This window comes from Rhipicephalus sanguineus, chromosome 1 (genome assembly GCF_013339695.2).
Source record: "Rhipicephalus sanguineus isolate Rsan-2018 chromosome 1, BIME_Rsan_1.4, whole genome shotgun sequence".
NCBI classification, from domain to species: Eukaryota; Metazoa; Arthropoda; class Arachnida; order Ixodida; family Ixodidae; genus Rhipicephalus; species Rhipicephalus sanguineus.
The window spans coordinates 221,684,507-221,704,843 of NC_051176.1; the positions used below are offsets into that span (position 1 = coordinate 221,684,507).

At 46.1% G+C, this 20,337-nt stretch overlaps 1 protein-coding gene across 1 annotated transcript in view; it reads right to left on the reverse strand.

Moving 5' to 3' along the window:
* Window positions 1-20,337, reverse strand: part of LOC119372721 (neuropilin and tolloid-like protein 2) — a 333,508-nt gene that overhangs the window by 158,615 nt on the left and 154,556 nt on the right. The window lies entirely within an intron of this gene.

Consider the following 20,337-nt stretch of genomic DNA (forward strand, 5'->3'; position numbering starts at 1 on the left):
TCAAGGAGGCGTGCCATTCACAGCTCCGCTCTAATGAAATCTACTAAACAGTATTGCCTCGTTCTTATGTTATATACGATACTTGTACGCACAGAGGGTTGAAATCATTATCAAACGGTGCTGCTGAAACCCAAACGCAAAAATTGATTTTGCCTCGCAGATAAAGCAGTGCATAAAAGGGTGTTCGAGCTAAGATTCAACGAGCTGTTGTTTGTAAAACGTTAAAAAACTACTAGCGAAGTAATGAGTAGAAAAAAAAAATGTGTTTGTGACGGAACAGATGACATGCTTGATTACCGTATATACAATATGGCTCATGACCGTATGTTGTAAGAAAAAAAAAGAAAAAAAAAGGACTTGGTTAACGTTAGCTAGGACATCCCCTAAAGTTGTTCTTTGACGAAAGAGTAAGAAAAGATTAGAGGTAAACACAGAGCCCAGCTCGAAGACGAGTAAACTCAATAACATGAACGCGTCGTGCGCGAATCCGAGTGTCCACGAGTGGAAATTCGGAAAACGCACACATTTCCAAACAATTTGTTTTCAATATTAATTTTTTTCTTTGCTTGCTGCCACTAGTACCACAGTTCAGTTCTCTGTAGCGTACATGTGTTTATCTTTTAAACATAACGATAAAAATTGCGTTCTGCAATGGTCTCCATTTCAGATCGCAGGACTACGAAAGAATATTACGTTTAGATTCCATATTATCCTGGGTGAACACATACGGCGAAAATCACCGACTCAAACAGTAAACAGCGGACGATATAGCTTATCACACGCTATGAAACAGCAAAGGTTGTGAGCGCTGCAAATATGTCTAACATCGGTAGCAAACCGCGCCTTTTATCTTCTTTTGTATATGGTAAGCAGGGTTATAAAACAAATGAATGAAGAAACCGGTTCGAAATGGCAACATAAGATATAGCAGAATAAGAATAAATGTGACGACTGATCGCGAAACATCACATGTCTTGTCATCCCAACATGAGTAGCCGTTCAACAGCATCAGGACAGGATACATATGACATGTACAGATGTTGCGAGAGTATAACTTGTATATGTTGCGACAAGGTGTCATGTCGTGGCGCTGAAGTTTCTTTTGTTGTGACAGACGTTCCTGCCGCCACGTCTGAACCTTCCGGCGTGGCGGGGACAGCGCGTCTCAAAATGTGACATACTTTACGCCGCCGTGACACAAATTTTCTCTGGTATTCCGCTCCTAGACACACGCGCGCATGGGCACGAGCGTATACAGACGTACGTGTGCGCGCGTGCGAGCATTTTTATGCGCAAACGTAAACACGCGCGCACACATTTCTTGCTAAGAATGAAACAGGTGCGAACTGCATTACGAAGGTCGAGTGTCTAAGCTGAGCGCGTCTTTCTTTAGCGCGTTCTCTCAAGGCCAAGTTTTACTTTTCCCCGCAGATACCAGCGCGGCACGCAGCTTAGAACTCAGTCGCTACGCACGTGGGCCTTTCTGATCTTCTTTGCACTGGTGATTTTGGCTAGAGAATTTTATTTACGGAAATTCTCAAAGGCGCGTGGAATCGGTGGCTTCTTTAGAGAACGATGTCTTTTCCACAAGACAAAGCGCGGAAAACACGGCATCCGCAACTCCGTTCTGACACCGCTTTTATGCCGAGAAAACCCGCTGAGTCGGTTCGTGCCGTTCGCGTAAAGCGCCGCCATCAAATGTGTTGAGACGGCGGCGTTAAACTCGAGCTACTGTGCTCTCTCTCTCTGTCCCCCCATATATATATATATATATATATATATATATATATATATATATATATATATATATATATATATATATATATATATATATATATATATATATATGGCAGCGCGGAGAATCGGGGGGTGTCTGCATCACAGCAGTCAGCCAAAGAAGAGACAGCACCCGTCGACGACGCTCGCGCGTGAAGCTCGTCGCTGCGTGAAGGCCGCTTTCGTAAAGAGGCGCCGCGTATAGCCGAGGCGATGGACCGCGTGCGGCAGCGGCGGACCATTGCGTATCGCGCGAGCAGCCAGTGACGCCGCGGGCGTGGAGGACGCGGGGATGCAGCCAGTGGGGCACGATCCCCTCGGCACGAGAAAAGACGCGCGCCGGACGTCCGCGAATAGAACGTGCGCGGCAGCGCGCTGACCGGAAAGCAGCAAAAGCAACAAAGCCGCAAGCAGTGCTCCGCGGGTTTCTTTCGCGTGGGCACCGTGTCGTCGTAATTTAACCAAGCCTCCACCGAGCAAGCGCGAAATGACGGGCTCCCGCTGCACCTGCTCGTCACCGGAGGCGCCCCTCAAACGCTCCCCTTTGTCTCAGCTTCGTGCCTCGCCGCCGAGTGGTGCGTGGCCTCGGGCTAGGGAGGAGACTCCCCCGCTTTGGCAGTCTCGCCGAGCCGAAAGTACACCAACGACACCCTGGTTCATTGGCCATTACCGCGTGCCATTACGCGCTGGTGAGGTGTAGTTTCGCGAAAACACTTCCGTAATTATTTGTTGTTCCATATAAATAGCGTAGTATTATGAACAGGACCGTAATTTTTCTCACTTCGCGACAAAACAAGGGTGAAGTTTGCTCATTAATGGCGATCAGAGCAGTTGCCATATTTAGACAACGCTACTTTTATCTACTGCCACCCCCCCCCCCCCCCCCCCCCCACTACAACTTTCCTTTTTCTTTCTCACTTTTACTGCTGGAGCATGCGCTCAAACATTGCAACTAGGCATAGGAGCAAACTCGGATCACCGTATTGGTATGCGTAACTTCTAGGTAGAGCATAAGCACCGTTATCTTTCCTGACACAATATTTTTTTTTTTTTTCACTTTGTAACGAGTTATGTTCGGGAGGTGCTTTCTGTTTTTTTCGAACAGGCCTCCCACTGGCACCACGCAACCTCGTAGCCCCAGCTCGTGTTGAAGGAGGTATGGTAGCACTGTGCAGAGGCGGGAGATTACGCCAGATTTTGCACTGTCTACAACCTCGAGTTAACCTAAACACTGGCGCAAGCACGTTTTCTCTCTTGTTCAAATTGTTTCTGTCCCGTGTCGGGCTCGAAGGCTAACAATTCCTAAAAATATCAGAGCATTACCAGTAGTATATTCCCTTTACTAATGTACTGAGTAGCATCCGTGATGCTTTCGAGCTTTTGATGTGTAGGGCGTTACGCAATTAGTTGGCAAATACACGGTGAAGCCATATACAGTGCCAGCACTTTCCAAAGGAGTACCAAGTTGCCGTCTGCACTCAGCGGTAGATATTAATTTCTTTTTCCATTTTTCTTTTGCTTAACCTTGGTGTTCTTTGATAAATAAAAAAAAAGGAATTAACTCATCGGGTATAACTACATGAAAACAGGATGGACCAACTGGGATCGTTGCTTCAGACCTATGCAACTTGCCCACGTTCGCCGGGGATTAATTGGTGCGCTCGTCTTATATATATATATATATATATATATATATATATATATATATATATATATGTGTGTGTGTGTGTGTGTGTGTGTGTGTGTGTGTGTGTGTGTGTGTCCATTTACGAAACTGGTTCACCCTATTTCGACGTTCTTTCTGTGTTTGGATTTCATCCATCATTTTTGCTGCCTCGGCTACATATGTGAAGGTTAATTTCGTTACTGACCGCAGGCTACCGTCCGGTGTCGACTGGATGTTCGTGCTCCATTTTTTCCCCAAAAGAGACAGAGATAGTGGTTAGGGAAAACCATGATCGAACTTTGATTGAAGAACAATAGCGCAGTAGCCGTTCCGCTGCCGCGGTTTTAACCACCTTTCCTGCAGCTTTTGTGTTCTCTGAGAAGCCATTAAAGATACATCATTGCTTCTTAGGAACAAACGTGCGAAAGGCCACGTTTAGCTCAGCGCCTGCGTTGTTCTGTCGCAAAAAAAAATAATAATAAATAAATAAAAAGAAAAAGAAACGAAACGATGCTAACGCTTTCTCAACGGGCTTTGCGTCTACGCAATGGACCATAGATGGTGAAAATTATTCCGCAGCCGCCCTCGACTGCAGCGTTTGTCATAGCCAGATCCTGATTTCGAGATTCTAGCCCCATATTATTTGATACCACTTTGATGCCTCATTATTTATGCTTAGGATACGTAACCACAGCAGCAACACTAGCATTTCTGACAGGCTAGAGAGAAGTTTCAATCGCGGATAGCTCAGCACGCTAATAGCTGTTTTATTAATCATTAGCCTAATTTAAGTTTTACTGAAACATTTCACTACTCTATTTAGCCCAGATGTATTCTCTAGGGCCAGAAGTGGAAGTCAAGCTGCTCTATAGTTTTCTCCGGTGTGTGATGTTTTTTATGCGATTTATACCCGAAATGAGCAATTGGAATTTGTATTAGGAACAAATACAAATCCCAAGCCAAGCACCAAAACCGATTGAACAAACACTGCGTTAGAAGCCAAGCCAATCGATCAGAGCTCCTTATTATTACTATATCTCTTTTTGCAATGTGTCTTAAATAGTTTCAAACGCAATGCCTAGTATCAACCAGTGCTTACTAAAATAATAGACTGGTTCGCTTCGGTTTATAAAGCCCTAGAAAGTGCCTCTTATGTTTACTCCGCTATCCTTGGCACTCTTGCGACGCCATCTGTTAGAGTCTTAGGTTTTCCCATGTAAATGTTAGGGGACCTAAACCACCGGGCGTATAGGAAATAACCAAAACCGGCACACAAATGAAAGAACGGAGGATGTCGCACTTTGAATGCGCAAAAGCCCCCCCCCCGGTATCCAAGTCAATTGCGTGCGCAGAATCTAGCACTCCTTACTCTTACGGGTGAAGCGATCAGCCATAATAAATGCATTCAACCTAATTCTATGCTGTTTTTAGGCATTTTATAGTCACGCCAGTTTATTTTCGTAAAGAACACAGCAATGACTCTAAATAAGAAAATTCGTAACGCCATATTTTTTAGAGCCATATCCGACTCATAGTAGTCATTACAGCAATGATTATTTTCTTATTGGCGATTTCCCATGCTGCCCTGTTACACTCTGTGAAAGCTCGTTTACGCACGTTGTGAAGTTTACCTTATTCCCCAATGTTTGCGGTACTACGGCTCTCTGTTCGTACAAAGTTATTTCGTTTTACTTGTTTTTCAACTTCGATTGATATTTATTCGCAGCGACAATGAACGAGACATTAATCCAAGATCTATAATTTCCACACCACACACATGACCACAAGTCACGAATGCAGCTGCATACAGTTTATGCTGATAATTTTTTTTTCTCTCAACAAGGTGCGCACATTGTAGCCAGAAAAGACGAAAGCCCGAAATATGGGTGGTGGCGGCGCCACCCTGAAATTCTCGTACCAGCTTCTCGTGACGTCATATTTTGACAGCGCATGCTCGGGCCAATAGTTAAGTAATGGAGGAGGAGGAGGATGAGGAAATGATGTAAACGTAGGAAGTAGAGTGCATCTTAAAACAAAGCCAAGGACTGAACCTATTAAAGCTTCAAAATTTTTTTGCTGCGCAGAAACGACGCACATCCAAAGATAGTTTTGAATCCGCGTCATCGCACATGACGAATACAGGCGCTGCATGGTATTTCGACGCTAAAAAAAAAAAAAAAACTGCGACTTTTTTCTTTTCTTCAAACAAGCAAAAATATAACCATAAATATAGAAAAAAAAAGAAACAGAGAAAAGATTCTAAATAACAAAACAGAGCTTTGTGGATTTTTATCGAGAATTCCTAGCTCAATAAGGTACTCCACACGGTGGCCGAGTTTTGGACAATCTGCGGTTATAAAATATTTGAAAGTGGAAAAAGAACATCTCGGCAATTTTCATATGTTTCTGTGCAGACCTCACTTGGAAGACGAGGTATGTAACCGTCGTACTTCCGCTGAAGAAATTCCCGAAAGTTTATTTTTTGTTCAGTGCTAACGCGAAAGAAATGCCCGCACCTTCTTAAAAATCCCTGTGTTTTTCTTTACATATTCGATTGGGGAGATCGCTTGCTCTTGTACCAAGTGTTATTGATTTCGCCTTGACATGCTTCAAATATAGTTCTTTCCGTTTTATTCTGAACTTGCCTTTTACGCTTAGAACTCTTTAGTATTGTCTACATATTTCTTGTCCGCCTTTATTGAGCGATATTTAGTTCTGCACAGCGCCTTTAACACAACGTGTGTAACACGCTGAGCTTTCTCAATTCTTCTGTGGCTCATGATGAACTGTCGTTTAAGGTGTAATGAAACACACACACACAAGCACACACACACACACACATACACACACACATACACACACACACACACACACACACAACACACACACACCACACACACACACACAACACACTATATATATATATATATATATATATATATATATATATATATATATATATATATATATATATATATATATATATATATATATATATATATTGCTTGTATTACGAATCAAGCTCCCATTTCTTTACCTAATTTGTTTTTTCTCAGCTGAACTTGTCTTTATGCAACGACGAATAGATTAGTATTATCATTGAAACAATTGCACAGTTCACTGATCAACGTCGCACGTTCGAACACCCCAAATAACCCAATTAACAGCATGCATTCACTGCTGGTTTCTGTGGGTGCCCGTATGTAGTCTTCTAGAGTACACATTGGCATTGCTTGTGATCAGACAGAAAGCAGCACGTCAATGTTCCTACGTGGTAGTGTCCCTTAAATAAATAAAAAAAAAGTGATATCATTTAGCACGCTATGGCACGAAATACGCGCGAATATTGTTCTCACATGACGCCCACACTTGGACTATGTATTTCATTCACCTTGTGATCAGAGTTTTAAAATGCAAAGGAAGATGACCACGCAGTGTCACGGTGACTTGAACGATCAACGCAACGAAATTTGGTTTTTTTTGCTTGTTTGGAGATTTAGAACATTTTGGAACACCTTTTAGACTTTTTAGGGCATAAAAAATGCAAACCAACCTTTGTATTTAGAACATTTCAAGCACACACAACAGCCTGACGCGCCTATGTACAGCTGCCATCCAAAACGTTTCTAAAGGTTCAGCTAAAGTATTGACCTTCGGCCCAGTCTCTTATTATAGTCATAGGATAATACGGCTTGAATATTTTATTCGATACGTTTGATTTTCTTTTTTTCCCCGAAGCGTCCGTGTGTCCCCGCGAAGTCCGTATGCTTGCGGCCTCTACAGAGTGCGCTGGGTCGCGCCGAACTTTTCCGTGCAGCCGCGCCAGCGAAACGTGGCAGCGCTCGCGTCGGCGACGCTTTGCGAGCGCTGTGTGCCGTCGACATCGGTGTGGCAGGCTCGCAAAGGAGCAAGCTCCGCTTGTCCCGGCCCCATCAGCTGGAAACGGGCGCGTGCGCGCCCGGGCGGCTGCGACGGCGCGCTATTTTCGAGCTCAGCGGCCTCGGTGCCTCCTCTGCTGCCGGGTCCCGCCGCGCGCGCGTATGCCTCAACGCGGACGGATCAGTTCACCCTGCACTGGGGGCGGAAAAAAAGAAAAGAGAAAAAAAGAGACACCCTTTGCGTTCCGTAGAGGATAGCCCCGCTTTGTTTTCCCATCCATGTTTTACTTCCTGTCGGCCATGCGCGCGGTCCCTTTGGCTGTGCCGTGTAAATTTCGCGATCGCGCGCGCACGCATGGTATAGAGACGCACACACGCGGCCTGCAGCGGCGCACGCTGCGGTCTGGCTGCTCGCTCTTCTTCTAGCGCTCGATCGGACTGGCCGTATTTTCTAGTTGGCATGCGGAACCCAAGGAAGCACGAGGCGGGCTTGAACCCTGCTTGTAGGGGCAAAAGGCGCGGAAAGAGGAAGGGGTACGGCGGCTGTTACGCTCGATTTGCTATGCGAAATGGAGGCCGCTGCTCGGAAATAAAACGAAAAAAAAAAAATTGAGGGAGAACCGTGCCGCGTCATGTCAGAACGGCGAAACCAGGAGAAAACGCGATTTTGTTATTTATTGCGCCCGTTTCTGGACGGGTGATTGCTTGTCCAATACGTCCAATCAACCGCGCGGGCCTTGCGAGAGAAATTTTGTTTTTATCTCGCGGTTATTATTATTACTTCTTTTTTTTTTTCTGGGGTCTTTCCTTCTCCTTCCTAACTTTACTCTGCGCCCGTGGCTCGATGCTGTCGGCCCGATAGCGGGGAGCGCATGTTTTATCGCGTTCCTCTCGCGTAGCACGGAAGAAAAGAAAAGAAAAACGGAAGTTATTGATTAAGTGGAATGATTCACTTGCTTCTCCTTTCATTGCCCTGCGCTTGACTTTAACGCTGTGTGGTATACGTATAGCGTCATTTGTATAACCACGAGCTCCCTCTGGTTTGCAGGAATTTAAGCGCTGGCACTCTTTTTTTTTTCCTCTTTTGCTCCAGCGCTGAATATATTAAGTTATAGTAAAAGGCGGTGCGTATCTTTCCGCAATTAACTGAAGCCACACATTAAACCACTTCTTGCGCGGATTACTACCCCCCCCCCTTTTTTTCCCTCTTAGTCCACGAAGACCGGCACGAGGTAAAGAAGGCGAAATAAAAGTGTTAGGTGCATGGTTTCATTCGGAATATCTCATTTGTAGGTGCCAATACTTTTGTGTCTTTACCTGCTCTGCTCGATTTCCACAGATTCGCTTCAGCGGTTCATTTACCCAGCTACTTCATTTATCGAGCCTTTGTTCTGAAGAGAATGAGAAGTGCCCTGAGGGTGGCATTACCAGCCTGAATAATAATAATTATCATTGGGATTTTACGTCCCAGAACAACGCTATGATTATTATGATTATTAGAGACGCCGCAGTGGACGGCTTCGGAAATTACGACCACCTGGGGTTCTTTAACGTTGTCAACGTGAAGGATCAATAACCGAGTCGCTTACGAAAATTTACCCACTGTTATTCTCAGCGCCAAATTCCCTTATTCTTGTTCTACTAAAAGCTTCTTGAACATGATATTTTAGGGCACAGAATATACAGTTGTTGCAAAGATTCAAGCCACTCCTGCGGGTAAAGTGAAATATGCGAATGTGAGCTGATATGTGGGACAGTGCGTCCAGTGAAGGCCCGTCGGCGTGTTTACCTTTCGCAGTTACACGTAGTGTTTGGAATGTAGCTATAAGCTTCAACGATAGGATAATAACTTTTTTCCGCTAAATATACTATTTTAGTCCACAAGGAAACTGCGATTATAAGTCTGACAAAACTATTTACGAGGCTATTTTTCAGAAATCATCTGGGATATACACACTCCCTATCGCAGCATTTAACTTATTCCTCTGACCCCCTTACAGCATTTATGAAGAATTAGCCTTTCCTCGTTTGTGCGGGCCACGAGCTTATTGGCGGAAGTTCTCGCAGGAGCGAAGGGACTATTGAGCCCGTTAGTGTAGTTTTTGTTTCCGCTCCGTTGTCTAGCGTCACCCCTCATCATCAAGCCGGCTGCCCTCGGGATCGTTTTCAGAAATCAAGATTCTTGGATCACGTTCGTGTGCGTCGCTGACGCAGGAAGCTACCTCAGTGGTTTCTAGTCTGTACATACCAGCCTCGAGCAGACAGATCTCTGCGACCGTTTATAGACTCGGTGGGCACCTTAATGTGCGCGCGAAGGTGGTGCCTTTTAGTTATTTTTTCATCTTTTCATCTCTATATTATTGCATTCTCCAAGCGCAGCGTGCCAGATCGGATGTGCGTTCGGTGAATTGCCCTGCCCCTTTATTTTGCTTGTTTCTCTTGGCCCTTCATAACTGTAGTTGAAGTTGCTAACTCTCGTGGCAGATGCAAAAAAGAGAAAGACATAGATATGAGGCAATATTCGAATCTGAATAATGGGAAGCTTAGGTTAGCGGCAGGAGTGGTTGAGCAGCAACCGCCCGGGTGACATGAATATAGCCTCGTCACCTGCTAAAACTGTTGCAGCTTCTGCGTCTCGAAGACAAAGACGATGTACGTGATGCTTGGTGAGCGAAAACTTTTCATGAGAGGTGTATGCACAGAGAAGTACGCGGCAGGTATTTAAGTACATTCGAGGCTGCATAGACCTCGTGCGTCGCTGTGGCAAATTTATTTTGGAGAATCCGGTTGGATGGGCGCATACCCAGTGGCACACACATCCCCAATGATCCAAGTATCTACTCACCAAGACATCAGCTAGCACATGCCCAAGCAGCTGTCCCTCCTTCCCTCCCAAGCTCTCTCTTCCTTATATATATATATATATATATATATATATATATATATATATATATATATATATATATATATATATATATATATATATATTATATATATATATATATATATATATATATATATATATATATATATATATATATATATATATATATATATATATATTAAGTCGCAATTATTCCTGCCGTCAGTTTCGCTTCTGAATTAACCGGCAGAAATATTTAATGAAGACGCCACACCACGGTGGTCTAGTGGTTATGGCGCTCGACTGCTCACCCGAAGGTCGAGGGATGGAATGCCGGCAGCGGCGGCTGCATTTTCGTTGACGGTGAAAATGTTTGAGGCCCGTGTACTAAGATTTAGTTGCACGTTAAAGAACCCCAAGTGGTCGAAATTTCCGGAGCCCTCCACTACGGCGTCCCTCATAATCATATCGTGGTTTTGGGACGTTAAACCCCAGATATTATTATTAGGGAATTTCCGAATAGGTTGCTTTGAGTCAGGCAGGAGCTAAGAGTTTTCGAATAGGGTCTGCGGCGCTTTGGACACTCCCCCTATTCTAGATCACTCTAGTCTTGGCCAAGTGCTGTCGCTTTAGTGGGTGCCGTCATGTTTGTTTGACGCAAAGGTTTTAGGGCAGGCTTTGGGGCTCCCGCTAAATTCGAGAAATAGCGTCCCTAACGCAATACCCACGGTCTCGCGCATGCGCAGCGTCCAAGAAGCTATTTCTTTGGGGCCCCTATTCGAAAACTCCCTATTTTATGAAGACGCTGCGCGTAAAACGTACCACAGACACGTGGATACAAACAAGCTGTTCCCAACTCAGCGTCGTTAATGCCACTTCGCGTCGACAGATAATTATCATCATGAACCGGGACGCGCTATCTTCGTCTTCTTCTCCCTCTTCGACCTCTTCTTTATCGTCTGCTTCGCTCCCAGTGCACGTGCGCCAATTTCCCCGGCGCGGGGAACCCTGATGATAGGCGAGATTAACCTGATGAAAAAATAACTCTGATGGGTGAGAGAACGAGTACAGAGAGAGAGAGAAAGGAAGAGACAGAAAGAGAAAGAGAGAAATTCTTGGCGTAAAGCATTCTTGACGAGGCGGGATTCGAATCCGCGTTCCCGCAATCCGAAGGCGAGCATCGTAACCACTCGGCTATCCAGGCACGCTAGCAGAGCATAACATAGCCTTGTATAATATAGTGTAGCAAGTGGGTGGGAAAGGGAAGTCAGGGTGAAGAGGTGGGAAAGGAGGAGAGGAGAGAGTAATGCATACCATAGAAAGAAAGAGAGAGAGGGAAAGAAATAGAGAGCGAGCGAAAGAGATAGAAAGAAAAAGGACGTGAGAAACACAGATAGAGAGGAAGAATGGGAAGATAGAGAAAGAAAGGTAGAAATACCGAGAAAGATGAAGAAATATATATAGAGAGAGAGAAAGAAAGAAATAGGCTTGGCACCACTAGTGAGAATTAAGCTGCCTTAACTTTTTCTTAAATCTTGCTCTTTTTTTCTTGTTAAACTGAAACGGTGTGTCCTTTAACGTAACATTGTCGTTCTTACAATTACGCTAATTTATCTCCACCATAAGATTGTTCCATACGTGAAACACAGAAAATAGTCCGCTCGATATATGGAACCAAACTGAAATGCAATGCTTTATTTATCCAACGAAGTCTTCTTAAGGCACATTCAGTACGTGATCGGAATCGCAGCGGTCTACTGTATTACTCATGCACTGCGTATAAAAACGACGTGTGAGCTTTTCCGGTAAGCCTGGGCATACTGGCGCACTAGTGGTGACGTGCGTATGCTCGAGCACGAGAATACCCCTGGTAACGCATAGAGATGGCATGCACCAAGCACTCCTTCAAATAACCGCGATCTCGTTCATAATTCCTATGGGGTTCGATGCGCCGGGGCATACACTTATAGATCAGAGAACCCACAACAAACGAACGAGCACATTAGAGTGCCACTAAAGACGGCTTTCAGAACGTCGTTCGCTTTGCTATGCGTTTTAAGCGATCTTATTCTGCTATCGCGGACAAAACGGGCTAGTTTTGAAGTTGGCGTTACGGCTCTCTGAGAGAGCAACGCACAGCAACCGCGAGTGCGGAGGCGTCGTAACGCGCGCGACGTCTCGTCGCAGTCGACTATTTCAGAAGTGTTTTTTTATTATTATTTCCGAAAAAGAAGAGCGCGCGGCTCGTCACTTTTGCAGTTTCAGCGTAAGGCATACCCGGGGAGTCTATTTTTGGAAAGCAGCAACGACGTCTTGATGGAATTCACTACGAGCAACACTGCTGAACACGTGTCACAGACGAACGAGAAAATAAAGAGAATAAGAATAGCGACTGCGTTGGAAAGAAGACGTGTTAGGGGGGCAAGAAAGGAGAGAGCGCAACAAAAAGACAGAAATGCGCTGGTAACGGAACGTACGGGAAAAGGTAAAGTGCTTCGCCTGCAGGCCGGGCGACAAAAAAGCAGCAAGGGTAGGCAGCCTAGCAGTTCGAAGCGGCGCGTGACCAGCAACGAGCCGGCTCCGGGCGCGCGCGCTGTGCGAACCTACAGCCGGCGAGCCGCTCGGCAGCCTAATAGCGCTCGCCGCCGGCATACGGACAGAGCCACTACGCATTGGCTGCGCGTGACTCGAGTTTTCCTCGCGGCGCGGCTGCGCCTCTCGCGCGCGCACTCGTATATATACGTATACTACACAGCGAGGGTCCGGCAGCTCGCATCGCGCTGTGCTTGGCCCCGAGCTGCGCCACTCCGCCTAGTTTCCCGCGCACGCTTTTAGAAGCGTAGGTCTGCTTTCCCTTTTCGTTTTTTCTTTTTGCCGCACGTACCACTTCCCCCCCCCCCCCCCCCGTTTCCCGTTTCTTCACTTTTTGCGTCAGCGCGTCGGTGTGCGTATAAGGTGCGTGCAGATGCTTCACATGTCGCGAACTGCGCTTGCGTCATCTTCACCGCTGAACGTATCACCAAAGTTCACCAAGTGGGTGGTCATGTGACTTTAGGCAGAGTGACGCGAACGCCGCTTTTTAAAATTTTTTACTCGCGCGAACAACGCAAGGACGAAGTGAACGCGCATGTCGCGCGCCTCGAGCCACGAGGCGCGCGTGTGGTCATATTAATTTTTGTAACACACGCAGGCTTGTCGCTGAGAGACCGTTCTCATGAGTGGTCTAAGGCTTTCGCCTTAGTGAATGAACGAATGAATGAATGAACAGTATTCAGTCATCATAGCTATATATAGTTGTCCACACACACTTTACAGTCTAAGTGGCATCCCGACTATGTTATTGCGGGATTGGCCAGCAGTGAACTGCGGCTAAGAAAGAAATAGAATCGAATGATCGAACGGAAAATTCTTGCACTATATTGACAGCTTGAGCTAGCTTGTATTAAAGGGGACATGACACCCAATTATCGATCGTAATCTGTGTTGCGAGCGTCCTGAGAATCTAGCTACACTGGCGCACTCGCGAACCGTGACGTAACAAGCTGCTTGTTGTGCGAGCGTCTGCGTTCCGGCGAACGATTTTGTTCCGTGCTCAACTGCGCGTTCAATCGAGCTATTTCAGATTTGTTCAGCTTGGCATCGAAATTGTGCGATTTGCAACGGCTGAAACTTTCGCAGAAGACGACACATGACGCAGCACATGACGTCACACACGCCATAACAAAATGGCGATCGCAGGCGGTGGGCGGGGTTTATAGCAGGCGACTTCTGGAGCTTATTTTGCTCTGAAATATTCTTTCACAGTGCATTTTTAAAGGCGATAGTCTTTCTTGGGATACTTCCACGCAGAAATGTCTGTCTGTCTGTCTGTCTGTCTGTCTGTCTGTCTGTCTGTCTGTCTGTCTGTCTGTCTGTCTGTCTGTCTGTCTGTCTGTCTGTCGGTCTGTCACACGATTCAGCCACCCGGCCAAAGTTTAAGCACTTGCTGAACGCCTAGCCATCTTGAACTGGCAGCGGCGTTCATGCCTGTGGACATTGTCGATCAAAAAGCAAATATTACGCATATCTGAGGCGCAACATCAATACGTAAGTATTAGGTGGTGTGTCCCTTTAATAGAAAATACACGTATACGTAATTCTAAATACCCTAGTGTTTCTTAGACTGCGCTGAAAATGCGACGCTATGAGCCAGATGCGGCGATTCAACATAGAGGAGGAAGACTCATGTAGTACGGCCGGCAAAAGACTATCGTCTTTCGACGACATTTGCAGCGAAGCACGCAGATACGCGGCCAATTTTTTCATACATGTATAGGCATAGGTCGGCAGAAAAATTGGAGCTCACTCAGACTCACTCAAGAAATGCATTTTGCTCTGAGGGCTCACTCGGACTCAGACTCATTAAAATTTTTCTCAACCAGACTCACTCGGACTAAGACTCACTACACGTTTTCTCTACCGAACTCACTCGGACTCAAGCTCACCAACATATTACTCAGTCAGACTCACTCACACTCCAACTCACAGCCTCACCTGAGTCTGAGTGAGTCAGAGTCAGTCGACCCATGAGTCCGTTAGCAAAAAAAAATTAACTTTTTCGATCTTTGTGTAGATGCTCTTTAACGCCAATACCTCACGTAATCGGTGCTCTACGATACGCCTTTATATCAATTGTACCTTCAAATACGAGTTATCAGTGGTTTCAATCAAGTAAGGACATTTTGTGTGAAATATGGAACTCGCGCACGAGATATCTTTATCAAGAACTTCCCCTGAAAGAGTTTGCGGGGGAAGTTCATATGGCGCCCCCCCCCCCCCCAACTCACGCCTCGGATCAACAAATATGAGGTGGCGCATTGTTAAGATATCTGTGAAAAGACTTGAGTAGAAACTTAAGCCGATATAACGCTTATAGTAACGTTCAAGATGAGTAGATAGGACCATAGGTCGGCAATTACAGGTGGAGCTCACTCAGACTCACTCACGAAATATACTTTGCGCTTAGGGCTCACTCGAACTCAGACTCACCAAATTTACCTCAACCGGACTCACTTGGACTCAGACTCACGAAAAGTTTCCTTAACCAGACTCACTCGGACTCATACTCACCAAAATATTACTTACCCGGACTCACTCAGACTCAAACTCACGGCCCAATATGGGTCTGAGTGAGTCGAATCATGAGGGAATTTGCCGACCTATGCGTATAGGCATAATAGACCCTTTACATATATTTTTCGATGGAGGCGAAAATGCTAGAGGCCCGTTTACTCAGATTTAAGTGCACGTTAAAGAACCCCAGGTGGTCAAAATTTCCGGAGCCCTACCCTACGGCGTCTCTCATAATCATATCGTGGTTTTGGGACGTTAAACCACAACAATTAATAATTATTATGTATTACATATATTTTTCGCTGAAGACCGCAACATCTTGGGTGACCGTGTCATGGCCCCTTTAAGAAAACAAAAATGTTCTCGAGGTTCACATATGAACGTGGTCACAATATTACTTGTCTCAGTAAGCCTACCACCATAATCATCAATCATAATATTCGTCAGCCTATTTAAGTCCCCTGCAGGACGAACGCCTCTCCCAATGATGTTCAGTCCACCCGATCTTGTGCGAGCTGATTCCAATTTATCCCCGCGAACCTCCTTATTTCATGACTCCACCTAACACGCTGCCTTCTCTGACTGCGTTTCCCATCCCCTACAGTAACCATTCTGTTGCTCTAACTGACTACCGGTTGTCTATCCAACGCATTACGTGGCCGGCCCAGGCCATTTTTCTCTTGCTGTCAACTAGAATAGCCGCTGCCCCTGTCTGTTCCCTGATCCATTCGGCCGTATTACGACCTCTCAATGTTGCGCTACCATTTCTCGTTCCATCACATGCAGCGTGTCCTTGGCTTTTTTCTCTAGTTTCTTTGTTATCCTCCATGTTTCAGCCCCGAATGTTAGAACTGGCAGTACGCTGTAGTTGTATACTTTTCGCTTTAAGGACAGCGGCAGATTGCCGGTCATTAGTTGCGAGCGCCTGCCGCATGCGATCCAGGCCATCCTTATTCGTCGGCGAATTCCTTTCGCGTGAGTAGGATCCCATGTTAGTAATTGCATGGCCTAGGTATACATACTGTTGTACCGAATCCAAGGGTTGGCTGCCAATCCCGAATTCTTCTTTTTTTTTTTTTTGCCGGGCTATTACTCGTTACTTTTGTCTTCAGTATTTTCATATTGAGCCCCACTTGAGAACTTGCTCGGTTTAAGCACTCAATCTTTTTTTTTTTTTTGGGGGGGGGGGGGGGGGGGAGGGGGGCAATTCGTCGCCACCGTTGCTGAAAGGCAGCCATCTCCAAGTCGTAGATTACCGAGATATTCTCCGTTATTTTTATGTCAGGTTCTGTCCAGTCCAGTTGTTTAAATATTTCTTGTATAACGTCGTCTAAGTCCATTATTTTATCGCAATTTTATTGCTCTTTTTTTAACAAACCTTTAGCATTAGGAAAAAAAACGAAGAAGTAACGCAGGAATAGTAGAATTGTGCAGGTTAACCAGTCTACTCATTTCGCTCCCAGCTAAGAGAGAGCAGCAAAAACTGCTTCGCACAGTCGCCTCTCTTTTTTCAGTAACGCTCTCATGCTCCCATGATTTTTCTTTCGGCTAAAATATGAACGCTTCGCTTTTACATTGTTATCGTATAGACTTCCCTAATTAATACAAAGCTATTTCTCTCTTGACAGACTGAAAATGTGAAAACAAATGTCTGTCCATTTCGCAGTGTTACATTTACTATTGGAGAGAAATAAACGACTCGACTACCTGGTAGTTCAAGTCTCGTCTCCTTTTTTACATTTTTTTCCCTCAGGAAAGCGTTACGTAGAAAACGGTGGATGTAGGCAAGAAGAAATAGCACCCTCGTTAAGTTTTCTTTCTATACGATGAATTTTTCCTCCCAAAATGGCCATTTATCTCAAGATATTCGGAGCCATTGCTAATGACTGCCGTGCGTTCCTCCAACACTTTGGCTAGAAATCTACCTCAATGGAAAAACTGTTAGCACATAGGTCAGCCCATTCCCATAGCCGCTACGAAATGACTCACGAGTCCTCAGGCGATTCGCTTAGATTGTCATCGATTTTGACCTTACTCCAGACCAGTATTTTCAACACTTGTAGGGGGAAACCATCTTTGGCGAAGGGTTACGGGCCACGTTGAACGACCAGGATAGCTCTCGTCCTGTGCTTATCGCATGCTTGCCGTCAGTGCTCGCTCGCGATCATATAGGTGACGTAACCAAACGCACAGTTCTTGCGATTGCTGGCTCGAAATGCAATAACTAAGGCGGAGATATATAAGCTTGCTCTAAAAGCGGGTGCTAGAGTAAAATAATATGCTCTGTACGTAACAATTTATCCACTGCCACCACGTGAGCATGTGCATCAAATACGCGTAAAATTGAACTGTCAAGAATGCTTCGCGCGGGGTTTGTCGGGTGCGGAACGGAGACCCAGAGAGATGATGGCGTGTGTGCGCGTGCTTCAAAAGCAATAACACGCAGCGCTCGTTTACGGAGCATAGCCCAGCGGTCGCGGTGGGCATTTTGCCTCGTTAATTTTTCATTTCTTTCAAAGCAGCAGTTGGAAAACTGTTGTAAAAAAGGAGGAAGAAAAAGAAGAAGAAAGGAAGAGATCACGGCTAGAACAGATCAGACACGTTCCGAGCTAGCCAGTGACATGGCGGCTGTCGGGCAGAGACGCGAGCAGCGTTGCGACCACTTCTTTTATGAAAATGAAGGCACGTCAGCAGCGGTCGCGAATTTTGTGCAGCGTTACGAGGACACGGCCCGATCACTTGAAGCGCATTGAATAAGCTATTCCATGTCTCAAGCGCATAAAATCCCATTTTAATAAGCGTGTAAAACAGAAAAAAAGGCTCGCAAACACCGCCCTTAGCTATCGCCAGCAAACCTCGTTCCCGCCCGCCCATGCGTGAAGAATATGGCAGCTCTTTTTCAATGGGTTGAAAATATCCTTAGAAATCTTCTTTGCTGTCCTCTATACTCGCTGTTCAAAGTTCTTTCACCGACAGCGGAGAAGAAGTTCCATTTTGACACGCTCTTCCAGTAAACTGCTGTTGAATCTGAAAGCAAAGAGACCATTCCAACGTCTCTGTCCAAATTTGTCAAGCCACTGCGCGCGTGAACAGAGCTGTCCGCGAAGGCGTTTGCGCAGTCGAGGCTTAATCGGAGCGCTACAAATTTATGGATTGTTAGAGGGGGTGGAGGCTGTCGTTGAAGTTATCTTGCACTCCCTCTTTTCTCTCCCCAGTCCGCCCCTTTTTCTGCTTGTCCGCTGCAAGCCTTGGCGTTACTTGTTGGCGAGCATTTCTAAAGATGCGACGCACAAACAAACGAAAACTGTCGTCCTTGCACTCTACAGCCCTGAAGTGTGGCATTAACCCTTCGCCGTCGTGCAGCAGTTCTGGTAGCAAGACGGTCATATTATTTATGACCCAGCGGAGTCCAAAGCACGGGACTGATATGGGTACAAAGTACATCCCCTCAAACCTGCTGGCAGCGCCAAAATATTGCGTCTTTTGGTTAACCCTCCCCATCAGAGACGTGCTACGAACACAAAACTCAAACAAGCTGGCATCGACCATAGAATGCGTCGCAGCGCTTTTTTTCCCGTGCTCCTGTATTCGTAATGCAAGGGGGTTTATTGACGACGTCTGGTAGCAGGCAGACCGCAGGTCCAGCGAGAAACAAGCAGGATCCACAACCACAGCTCACGATCAGCGCTCGCGCCTTTTAAAGACGATAGTCTTTCTTGGGGAACTTAAACGCAGAAATTTTGGTCCGTCTTTCTGTCTGTCTGTCTGTCTGTCTGTCTGTCTGTCTGTCTGTCTGTCTGTCTTTCTGTTTGTCGGCACGTCCCCCGATTCAGCCAACCGGCCAAAGTTGAACCACCTGCTTACCGCCCACCCGTCTTGAACTGGTACGGCTGTCCATACTTGTGAACGTTGTCAATCAAAAAGTAAATATTACGCATATCTGAGGCGTAACATCATTAGGTAAGTATTAGGTGGTGTGTTCCTTTAATAGAAAATACATAGATACGCAATTTTAAAGACATTGATGGCATGCGTTTAACGTTGAGACAGTAACGCGTTTATTAAAAGATTGCCACAGCTGAAGCGATCAGCGGTCCAAGCCGAGCAAGCGCGAGCGCCAACAACAACCGTGTTCGTCTTCTTCTTTCACAGGCGTTCTTGTATGCGCCCTACTATGTTACAAATCACTCCCCCGCGGAAAAGGAGCCATCCTGGCGACCTAAGGAACAGGTACAACTGGTGGGTCATAATGCGGCTTCAGTCGATCGACGTGAACAGTCTCGCGGCCGCGACAACGGCGGTCCGTAGATGATTGAACAGGCTCAATAATATAGTTAACTGGGGATGCTTGACGTAGGACGCGGTAGGGGCCTTCGTACTTAGGCAGTAGCTTTGTGGAAAGGCCAGGAGCGGAGGAGGGAACGCGAAGCCACACCATTGTTCCAGGCGAGTACGACTGAGGAGGCAGGTTTTCGTCGTGACGGTCCTTCTGGCCCTACTCGCCCTACCATGTTACAACCCTAGTTTCTTTAGGTGCGCTGAAAATGCGACTGCGCTGAAACTTGTCTTCCTCCGTGCCCTCTGCACAAGCTCATGTTGTGTTTCGGTTTCGGTTCAGTATTGCATTGTACGAATGACAGGGGGCGCCGCTCCGGCATTCCTGTTTTACCTAGGCGACGTGTAAATAAGACAGTTTGTGGAGAGTACTCGTTGAGTGCGGACGTTTCTTCTCCTTCGGCGCATCGCGCCAAACAGCGTGTTCGGGCTGGACGGCGTCCCCACCGGTCGCGTTGGTCACCGCCGGTCTTCGCCTGCCGCTGCGCCGGGACTACCAGCCCGCAATACAGCCCTCAAGTTTCCCGACGTATTGCCAGATGGCGTCCATATCTCACGCAGCGCCTCTTCTATCGTCTTTAGACGAAATTTGTAGCGAAGCACGCAGATACGCGGCCAATTTTTTCACCAAGAGATGATCCCACTGGTGAATGCCTCGCTCTTTCACCACTACAATACCCCGGCGATGAAGAGGAGCCATCCTGGCG